This window comes from Panthera onca, chromosome D1, assembly GCF_046562875.1.
Source record: "Panthera onca isolate mPanOnc1 chromosome D1, mPanOnc1 haplotype 2, whole genome shotgun sequence".
NCBI lineage: Eukaryota > Metazoa > Chordata > Mammalia > Carnivora > Felidae > Panthera > Panthera onca.
Genome location: NC_138348.1, coordinates 37043793 through 37054049, shown reverse-complemented (window position 1 = coordinate 37054049; position 10257 = coordinate 37043793).

The following is a 10257-nucleotide window of genomic DNA, read 5'->3' as shown; positions in this document are numbered from 1 at the left end:
CCTCTATCCTCGTATGTTTCATGATTATACTTCTAAAAAATATATAAGCACTACTCACCTCAAATTCCTTGCTCCTTTCCTTTTATTCTTTCTCTGAGATTCTCTCAAAAAGATGAGATAGTAAATTAACATACCTAGAAACCCACAGATACAGTTTCTGATGTATCCAAATAAGAAAAAAGAAATGTGTAGGGGCGCTTTGGTGGCTCAGTCAGTTGGGCGTCTGACTTCAGCTCAGGTCATGATCTCCTGGTTCCTGAGTTCGAGCCCCTTGTTGGGCTCTGTGCTGACAGCTCAGAGCCTGGAGCCCGCTTCAGATTCTGTGTCTCCCTCTCTCCCTCTCTCTTCGCCCCTCCCCCACTCTCCCCGCGCTCTCTCTCAAAACTAAACATCAAAAGACTTTTGAAAAAAAGAAAAAAGTGGGGCGCCTAGGTGGCTCAGTCGGTTAAGCGGCGGACTTCGGCTCAGGTCATGATCTCGCGGTCCGTGAGTTCGAGCCCCACGTTGGGCTCTGTGCTGACAGCTCAGAGCCTGGAGCCTGTTTCGGATTCTGTGTCTCCCTCTCTCTGGCCCTCCCCCGTTCATGCTCTGTCTCTCTCTGTCTCAAAAATAAATAAACGTTAAAAAAAAAATTAAAATAAAAAAAAAAAGAAAAAAGAAATGTGTTGAAACGCTTCTTTTGCTGTATTTTGTGGACTTAAAAATATTTATTTATTTATTTATTTATTTATTTATTTATTTATTGTGCTTTGTGGACTTTCAAAAACTACTGTTTTAGTATCTTTGTACATTCAGTATTCAAGCCTTTCATCTTGCAAAATAATAGGAAATTAAAATTAAACTGCTTTGTAACTTTGTTTTATAAAACCAAGCAAAATTGTATTAGCAAAAATTATTTTCTAAAAAATTGTTGCTGGTTGATTTGGCATTCCAAACACTTCCCAGTTAAATATCTCCTAAAGCATCTATTTCTTTCTCACCAGCCACCCCATCTCCTTCATCATCTAGTCTTTGCTACTGGACCATCACGGTAGCCTGCCAATAGTTGACTTTCCTTCCTTCTTGCTTTCCCTCCATGTGTTTTCTCTCACAGGATCAGAGCCATATTTTATAAGTGCAAATTTGGTTATTTCACTCCTGTTCTTAAAACCCTTCAATAACCTCCCATGGCTTCTAAATACCCAAACAAACCGTAACCACACCCAAAAGGCACTTCTCCAGGCGTACTCATACCATTCTTTCTAATCATTTTCTACACACATGCTACACCACCTTCCTCAGACTCTCTGCTCCCTCCTCCTAGAAGTCTGGTACAAGTCTTCTTTCAGTCAGGAAAGCTGTTCTCCCATGTCTCCACCTTTGTGTCTCATACGTGTTCTTCGGATCGAACTCAAACATCACGTTTTCCAGGAAGCCCGATCTATCACCGAGGTTTAGATCAAGGCTCTATACTATGTGCTCACACAGCACTGAGTGCCTCTCCTTAATGGCACTCCCCTCTGTAACTGGACATGATTTATGGCGGACATATCAATCAATGTCTTTTTTTGCCCTAACTCACATAAGCCTCATGAAGACAGAGGAGTGTTTGCTTTTCTCACTATTGTATTTCCAGAGTAAGAGTGTCACGCTTGACATGTGGGAAGCTCTCTATCAATTTTAGTAGATTGATAGAGTGAATGATCAATGATAAAAATCAGAGGCTTCTGAAAAATCCAGAGTGTTTTCCATTGGTGAGATGTTTACCCTTAAGAGAATGTCAGGATGCAGGTGATAGCTGTCATCAGATATCTACAAGGCTGTCATGTGGAGGAGGGGCTCCAAAGAGCTGATCTAAAACCAACAGCTTACAGGAGGAATTAAATCCAAGATTTTAAAAACACAGTATCTGAAAATAGAGTAAATTTCTGTAGTAGGTAAGGTCCTGCCTGCATCCTAAGTTCGTAGTTTCTTGGTGGGGAGAAGAAAAGGGAATTACAAGACCAACAGGGCAGTTAGGTGGCTTTTGAAGTCCCTTTGAGCTTTGGGATTCTATGGAAGTATGATTTTTTATAAAAAAAAAAAAAAAGATCTTTCTTTCCCATGCTGGTTGCATTCTGAGGCCAATGATGAATGAGGTGGGGATTAGAGTTCTCCTTAGAGTTTTGGGGATTAAGTTTCATTATGTTTAGGACTTTAAAGAATGGTGATTGCCTAGCATGATCTGTACCATTAATTTCAGCTTAAACTCTTATTTTCAACCCCTTCTTGGGATACACTTGAAACAGGATACCTAGAACTTGTTTCCGATGTACTGCTTTCTCTGATAACTGAAATCATCTATTTCAAATTACATTTTTGATCTTTTTACTGAATCACTGATAATATTTGCTTTCAGGGGGTGGGACACATTCTGTACTTCAAGTACATTAATCTTCTTAATTTCATCTGTGAACATAAGTAGTTAATGAGCTCTTTGTACCATGAATCTATTTTTAGTCTACTGGAGGAAACAGGTTCAAGATCTTTACACTTAATATACTAAATCATCACTTTGCTGCCTACCCAGATTTTAGATCAAACTACAAACAAAAATATTAATTCATCCTCAAGCCTCATAATACATAAATTAAGTAGTTCTTAACATTTTTTTTTGGTAGATGGCACATGAAACCTGCATTTACATAGTTTTTTCAGTCAAGTGAACTCCAGCTGTACTAAGACACACATTACCTCATTGTTTAATCAAAATGAGGAAGCAATCTCAAAGTTGATTAATAGGATAAAGGTTAAATAAACTACATAAAGTGGGCCACATGAGGCCTTTTAAAAGAATGAGGTAGTGTAATAAGTACTGATATGGAAATATGTCCATGATATATTGTGAGGAGAAAATATCAAGTAGCAGAGAGTATGTACAGTGTGAGCATATTAAAAAAAAAGTAATGTATGTAAATGCATCAAAAGAGGTCACAGAGGTTTTGTCCCAATTGGCAACAGTGGTTATCCCTGGGCAGAGGGATTGCATACTGGGATGGCCAAAAAGATAAGAGGTCAGAAACTCCCTTTTTATATGTTTTTTTTTTAAAAAAATACCTTTTATTTATTTTGAGAGAGAGAGAGAGAGAGAGAGAGAATAAGCAGGGGAGTGGCAGAGAAAGAGGGTGATAGAGAGAATCACAAGTAGGCTCCAGGCTATCAGCATGGAACCTGATGTAGGGCTCAATCCCATAAACCATGAGATCATGACCTGAGCTGAAATCAAGAGTCAGATGCTTAATTAACTGAGCCATTCAGACGCTCCTTTGTTTTTACATGTTTGATATACTTTGTAAGGTGGATCGTATTTTTCCCACATGCATTTACCTTAAAAAAAAAAAAAACTAAGAAGGATGCAAAAGAATACAATCTAATGTTAGCTTTCTTCTATAAGAACAAAGAGGAGGAAATGAATCATAGCCAAAGAGACATAGAAGATTTTCATTTCCAGTGTGCACTGTTCAAATTCAGAGTTGTGTTGGGAGAAGAATAATAATGAAATCATACATAGAGATCAGACTATACAAACATACACTTCTGAATCATCCTTGCTCTTGTGTCTGCCAGCTCAAGAAGAAGTTCTAGACTTCTGAAAAGTCTCTTTCCACCTAAACTTTTTGAAAATCTTTTTTTAAAGTTTATTTATTTATTCGGAGGGAGAGAGAGAGAGAGAGAGAGAACAAGCGGGTGAGGGGCAGAGAGAGAGGGAGAGAATCCCAAGAAGGCTCTGTGCTGTAAGCGCAGAGCCCAATGTGGGGCTTGATCCCACGAACTGGGAGATCATGACCTGAGCCAAAATCAGGAGTCAGACACTGAACTGACCGAGCCATCCAGGAGCCCCATCCACCTAACATTTTTATGGGCTCGGGGATTTCCTAGCACACCATCTCACCATGTTTTTGTCCTGTCAGATAGCCCACTGCAGTTTCTCTACACAGGTTGCTGTTGCTTTGCCGGGCGTGGGGGGCTGTGGCAGGAATGTGAGAACTCTTCACCGCTGCACTATGTGTCCTGGTTTCTCTCAGGCTTGAGCAGACAAAAGGGAGACACAGACAGTACAAATGCATACGCAGAAGAACGAACAAAGGGCATTTCTAGGAGTGGTAAAAAGGCCAACTTAAGTGAGAAATTTGTGTTGGAAAGGAATGGAATGAGATGTAAAAGAAATAGTTTTGTTATACAAGGTAGCTATGCTTACAGTCACAATAAAGTGAAATATAGGTGACTCGGTAGGGTTGTGTGCAGCAAACAGAAATTAAGTATGTTCAGCGGAAAGGAATTTAATACAAGATATTAAGTACTTTCACAGTTGTTGGAAGGGCTGAAAGAACAGTTTCTGGGCCAGACTTTCTGGACTGGTTTCTGGAATAATTCAGAGCTGATCCACAGGGGAAGCTCCTATCTCTGAAGCAGCCACACTGCTACATGCTGTCACAACTGCCTCCCACCCTGGAGAAAGAGCAGCTGAAGCTGTGATCCAGATGTTAGGAAGTTAGATAGACTAGGAAGTCACTTGGTGTTTTCATGCCCACAGTAGTGGAGCAAGGACATGAGCGCAGCTGCAGGAACGTCTCACATTTCTATATCACCAGCAACAACAGCCAAGAGAGGTAGGGAAATGGTCACCTCTGCATTCTGCCTTCCAAATCTCTCTCAAGTACTGGTGGCACATAATCTGCATCCAGAATGCTAGCTGCAAGAATATTGGGGGATCTAGATGATAGCTTTCCAGACCCTACGAATCAAAGAAGAGTAGAATGGGGGTTGACAGGCAAAGTATCCTCTGTACATAGAGAACTTCCAAGTAGAAAACTCTCACTGATAGTATCACCATCCAGATAAAATAGCCGTTAATATTCAGTTACATATCTATTATTTTTTCCATCTGTGTTAGTCCATCTACTTATCTCTCTAACCAAATATCTATTTCATCTATTCAATTGGAAGTAGTTATTATTTTTCTAGCTTGTTGAGCAGACCTTCCTACCCTTCTTCGGTACCTCAATCCATTCACCTTTTTCTGGCCAACAAACCTTATCACCTCCAACCCTAGTACCCTGAAGTCTAACTTATAGGTTATAGGAACCAAAAAGTTCCTTTTTTCCCTAATCATTATTCACCTCAGTTTTTGTCAGTGGTATCTGATATGTGACAACTCCTGATATGTGATGTGTGTTTGTGTATCATAGAATAGGACATACTTTGCAACCTGTGTTTTTCATGTATAAATATGGAGCGAGAGAGAGAGAGAGAGAGAAGAAAGAGAGAGAAAGGAGTGGGGAGAGAGAGAAGGGTTTATTACGAAGAATTGGCTCACGTGATTATGGAAGCTGAGAATTTCCTAGATCTGTGATCTGTAAGCTATAGACTCAGAAGAGTTAGTGGCATAATTCAGTCCTAGTCTGAAGGCCTAAGAACTAGGGGCCAATGGTTCAAATCCCAGTCTGAGGGCCAGCAAAGATGAAATGAGATATCCCAAACTCAAGCAGGCAGCAGGAAACAAAAAGGGGTCAATTCCTTCTTCCTTCACTTTTTGTTCTATCCAGTCCCTCAATAGATTGGATGATGCCCATCCTCACTGAAGAGCCTGATCTACTTGACTGAGTCCACTTATTCAAGTGCTGTCTTCATCTGAAAACACCCTCATAGACACATCTGGAAATATCGTTGAGATATTCCTATTAGTTATTGGACTGACGAAAATCTAGAACTTCAAGGTAATGATATGAATTGCTTGATGAATATTTCCACTATTAAGATCACATGTTGTTTTCATTTTCTTATGTACTTTCCCCCACTATTTAAAGAAGCATTTCTCAACAGTCAGTCCTCATGTTATAGGGACTTTTTAACAGTCTTTTACTCCTGCCCCTTTCCGTGCTCCTCACAGGACAAGATTTGCATCCTCTTTTTTGTGGCTCTGTCCTCTTTCTGTCTTCCTCATGTTTGGCATTTTTGATGGCCTGAAGTATCATTGGTTTTAGGGGAATTACTAGCACATATGAAACAGTATATTAGAAGATAGCAATTAAAAAAGCTTTAGCATCAGACAAACTTGGGTTTGAAGTCCAGCTCCATCTATTATTAGTTGCCTAATCCTGAGAAAATCTCTTTGAACTTTATTTTGTTATTTGTAAGGATTTTTACAGAGATAATATATAAAAGCAAGGTGTTTAGCACATAGGAAGTTAACATTACGGAGACAAATTGTCAATATGATTAGTATCTATTTTCTGCAGTCTGATGAATAAAACAATAATGAAAGCTTTTCCTGTACATTGTTATACTATTACTATTTTCCATCTTAAGCAATTGCTACTCACAATGCTGAGCTGTTTTTTTTAAATAAAGATTTATAAAACATAGTTATTTGAGATGAAATAAGGTTGGTGATTCAGGTTGAGGATTGTTTTCTGGAGTAGATGATACCAAGAAAAGTAAAGCTTCACAGAGAAGTTTCTATTGTGTGGTGATGATTTCAGCCCGACCTATTCTATTCACATAGACAATGGCAAAGTGTGTTATGTGGGCACGAATATTGACTGAGGACTGTCTGTGCTGTGATAAATTCTGTTTTAGATGTCTATCCTAAAGCCTTCTATTTTAGCAGAGATCCCAGCAAGTCAGCAGCACTTTTTTTTTTTTTTTTTTGTGGTGCAGTCAGAATAGTTTTCAGCTGAGTCCCTCTTTCTTCTTTAACATTTATCACCGTGAGTTCCTCGGGGTTGTGCAGCCCATACGAAACAAGGTTTACGTCCGCCTTTGGCTCATTTCTCTCCACATGCAGCATTCACCCCATAATGGGCTGCGCTGTGCTCCAGCATCCTGCAGAAAAAGCGCTGGTGTGATTCATCTCCTTCCTGTGGATGTCTCAGCTGCTTTGTCACCCCTGCCTTACATTGCAGCCCAAGAATGATGAGAGGAGACAAGAGCAGAGATGTTGCTTATAGTACCTGAAGATGATTTCTCAGGGGAGAGTAACCAAAGGGCTCCTCCTGTAAGCAGCAGATTGCAATTTTAGACTGCATACTGCACTTTGCAAAGGAACGAATACGAACTAACCCTTTTGAATAAAATTTGAATTCTGTTTCCAAACTTCTGACTTTTTTTTCTGGTTACTTTTTGAGAAAAGGGTGGAAAGAACAAGGATAGCGCATACACCACCATGTTTTTCTCTACTCCTGCTCAGGGCTAGGGTGGTTGCACATCCAAATGTGTCTCTTCCTTTCTTGCTAAAGGGATTCCAAATGGGTCTGTAGGGTGCCCAGTATCGTGATATTTTTTTGTCTGGGAGTTGGAGGCCAATGAGATGTAAGGCAATCCCAGTGGGGGATATCCTAGAAATAATTTGCCTTCCTGGGAAAAGCATGCAAGCGGAAACCTGTTTTGTCCATGCTTCTTTCTTCTTTTTATGTCAGTGTCGAAACATGTTTTTTTTTAAATTAATATTAATTAACAATGTAGTTAACTAGCACTGATATATTAGTACAATACAGTATTTCAACAATTCTGTATGTTACTGAGTGCTCATCAAGCTAAGTGCACTCTTAATCTCCTTCACCTATTTCAACCATTTCCCCCAGCCACCTGCCCCCTGGTAACCCTCTGTTTGCTATAGCTAAGAGTTTATTTTTTGGTTTTCCTCTCTTTTTTTCCGTTGTTCATTTGTTTTGTGTCTTAAATTCCACAGAAGAGTGAAATCATGTGGTGTTTATCTTTCTTTGACTGCTTATTGCACTTAGAATTATATACTGTAAGTCAATCCATGCAATTGCAAAAATGGCAAGATTTTATTCCTTTTTATGGTTGAATAATATTCCACTGTGTGTGTGTGTGTGTGTGTGTGTGTGTGTGTGTGTGTGTGTACCCATGTACCACATATATCACCTCTTCTTTATCCATTCATCTATCGATGGGTACTTGGACTGTTTCCATAATTTGGCTATAGCAAATAAAGCTCCAATAAACATAGGGGTACACATATCCCTTCGAATTTGTGTTTTTGTATTCTTTGGGTAAATACCCAGTAGTGCAATTACTGGATCTTAGGGTAGTTCTATTTTTTTTTTTTTTTTTTTTTTTTAATTTTTTTTTCAACGTTTTTTATTTATTTTTGGGACAGAGAGAGACAGAGCATGAACGGGGGGGGGGCAGAGAGAGAGGGAGACACAGAATCGGAAACAGGCTCCAGGCTCCGAGCCATCAGCCCAGAGCCTGACGCGGGGCTCGAACTCACAGACCGCGAGATCGTGACCTGGCTGAAGTCGGACGCTTAACCGACTGCGCCACCCAGGCGCCCCAGGGTAGTTCTATTTTTAACTTTTTGAGGAAACTCGACACTATTTTCCAAGTGACTTTACCAGTTTACATTCCCAAACAGTGAACGAGGGTTCTTTTTTCTCCACATCCTCACCAACACTTCATTTCATAGGTTTTTGATTTTAGCTATTCTGACAGGTGTGAGGTGGTATATCACAGTGGTTTTGATTTGCACTTCCCTGACGATGAGTGATGTTGAGTGATGTTTCATGTGTCTTTTGGCCATCTGTATGTCTTCTTTGGAGAAATGTTTGTTCATTTCCCTATTTTTTAAATGGGATTATTTGAGGTTTGGGGTATTATGTTTTATAAGTTCTTTATATATTTTGGATACTAACCCTTTATCTGATATGTCATTTGCAAATATCTTCTCCCATTTCTTAGGTTTTCTTTTAGTTGTGTTGGTTTTTTTCTTTGCTGTGCAGAAGCTTTTTATTTTGATGTAGTCCCAATAGTTTTGTTTTTTTTTTTCCTTTTGTTTCCCTTGCCTCAGGAAACATTATCTAGAAAGATGTTGTTATGGCCAATGTCAGAGAAATGCCTGCCTGTGCTCTCTTCTGAGATTTTTTATGGTTTCAGGTCTCACATTTAGGTCCTCAATCCATTTTCAGTTTATTTTTGTGTATAGTGTAAAAAAGTGGTATTTCACTCTTTTGCGTGTAGTTGTCCAGTTTTCCCAACCCATTTGTTGAAGAGACTGTCTTTTTCTCATTGCATTTTCTTTTCTCCTTTGTTGAAGATTAGTTGGCCATATATTGTGGGTTTATTTCTGGGCTTTCTACTCTGTTCCACTGATATATGTGTCTCTTTTTGTGTCAGTACTATATGGTTTTGATTACTACAGATTTGTAATATAACTTGAAGTCTGGAATTGTGATACCTCCAGTTTTGTTTTTGTTTTTCAAGATTATGTTCGTTATTCTGGGTCTTTATTGGTTCCATACAAATTTTAAGATTGTTTATTCCCGTTCTGTGAAAATGTTGTTGGTATTTTGATAGGGATTGCATTAAATATGTAGATTGCTTTGGATAGTATAGACATTTTACCAATATTTGTTCTTCTAATCCATTAGCATGGTAAATCTTTCCATTTCTTTGTGTTGTCTTCAATTTCTTTCATCAGTGTTTTATAGTTTTCAAAGTACAAGTTCACCTCCTTGATTAAATTTATGTCTATGTGTTTTATTCTTTTTGGTGCAATGGGATTTTTGTAAATGGGATTGTTTTCTTTTTTTAATTAAAAAAAATCTTTATTTATTATTTTTGAGAGAAAGAGAGACAGAGTGCAAACAGGGGAGGGGCAAAAAGAGGGAGACACAGAATCTGAAGCGGGCTCCAGGCTCTGAGCTGTCAGCACAGAGCCCAACATGGGGCTCAAACTCATGGAATGTGAGCTCATGACCTGAGCTAAAGTTGGATGCGTAACCAACTGAGCCACCCAGGTGCCCCTAAATGGGATTGTTTTCTTAATTTCACTTTTTGTTGCTTCATTTTTAGTGTATAGAAATACAACAGATTTCTGTACATTGATTCTGTATCCTGTGACCTTACTGAATTCATTTATCAGTTCTAGTAGTTTTTTGGTGGAGTCTTGAGGGTTTTCTACATATAGTATTATGTCATCTACAAATAGTAAAAGTTTTACTTGTTTACCAATTTGGATGACTTTTGTTCCTTTGTCTTGTCTGATTGCCATGGCTAAGATTTCCAGTGCTATGTTGAATAAAAGTGGTGAGAGTGGACATCCACGCCTCGTTCCTGACTTTGCAGGAAAAGCTGTCATTTTTCTCATGGTGTCTGATGTTAGTTGTGAGTTTTTCATGAAGGCATTACACACAGCTGTTTCTTCTAAACATACTTTATTGAGGATTTTTATCATGAATAGATTTATACTCTGTCAAATGCTTTTTCTGTATCTTT